We start from the raw sequence: 1,527 nt of genomic DNA on the forward strand, positions 1-1,527 counted from the left end.
GAAAGAATGAAGGAGTTGATAACTGAGATAGCAACAATAAAGAATACAGTAAATGGAATAAATAGCAAACTGATAAGCATGGAAGGCAGAATTAGCCAAACAGAAGAAAGAATCTCAGAATTTGAGGACTAAAATATGGAGCTAACCCAAACTGTTAAAGACATAGAAAAGAAGCTTTAAAAGACAGAGCAAAGCCTTCAAGAGATGAGTGATTATTTCAAGAGACAGAACCTAAGATTAATTGGACTTCTTGAGGCAGAGAGACAGAGACCACCCTGGAACAAACATTCCATGAAATTATTCTAGAAAACTTCCACTCATCAGTGATGCGACCATTCATACACAAGAGATTCAGAGAATCCCTGCAAGATGAAAAATGAGTAGCCCAACTCCTAGACACATAGTAATTCGCCTACACAAAATATGTATAAAATAAAAAAATCCTAAGGCAGCAAGAGAAAAAGATCAGACTACCTACTGGGGAAGACCAATTAAAATAGCAGTAGACTTATCAACAGAAACACTTCAGGCTAGAAAAGCTTGGAGCGCAACTTTCAAAGTTCTCAAAGACAAACAATTTCAAATTAGAATTACCTACCCAGCTAAGCTAAGCTTCATCAGTGATGGAGAATTAAAATCTCTCCCAGACATTCAGTCCCTAAGAGCTTACCCTGCCTCCAGGCCAGCTCTACAAGAAACACTTAAGAAAGTATTAAACACAGAAGAAAGGAAAAAAAAGAACAACAATGCCCTTCACAAGAACGTAGGAAAAAAGATTGAAAACACACATGAATCAACCCAAAAATCAAAGGAAAGACAACAAACAAGCAACAACAGCAAACTCTATGAGAAGCTTCATAAATAGTTGTTTAACACTGAATAAAGAGTCACCTGAAACCTATTGCTTCCTTGCCAAGGTGGAGCATCACTAAAAAAAAATCTCTCTTTTCTAAAAGTATGAGGTTTGTGCAAAATTATAATCAATTCTAAATGAATTTGGGATTCTAGAAGAGAAAGTGCAAATCCTAATGACTTCCCTTTATAAACTGGATTTACTATGGGAATCCTGTGTCAGCATGAAAAATAAGAATAAGAGTGCTCTGTTCCAGTCATGGGAGAGTAGAAAGTATGTTGACAGTGTCAGGTGGAGATAAGAGACTTTCGTCTCAGTCTCCTTTTGTGGGTTTTATCTTAGATGTGAGAAGTGTTTCAGAGAAAATGGAAGGGAATTCTAAATAAAGAGATTATTGCCTGATTTACATTTGGGACTCAGACATCTACTTTGTAGGATGAAATAGCAACTTCCATGGTTAAAGAAATGGCTGGAGTTTAGGAATTTTTATTTTTGGAGCTGATCTTTGTTTCTGTAGGGGGCTATGTTCTCTAAGGGGGAGATGTGGAAGCTGACTGATTCAAAAGCCGGGGGTCCTATCACAATGGAAGCCTAACCCAGCTAGGGGCTAGGTGATCCTGCAATTGAGGCCATGGAACGGACCTCCCTGAGCAGGGGCAGGGTAAAAGATGAGA

Source organism: Carlito syrichta, unplaced genomic scaffold (assembly GCF_000164805.1).
Source record: "Carlito syrichta isolate Samal-C Ts95f unplaced genomic scaffold, Tarsius_syrichta-2.0.1 Scaffold305780, whole genome shotgun sequence".
NCBI classification, from domain to species: Eukaryota; Metazoa; Chordata; class Mammalia; order Primates; family Tarsiidae; genus Carlito; species Carlito syrichta.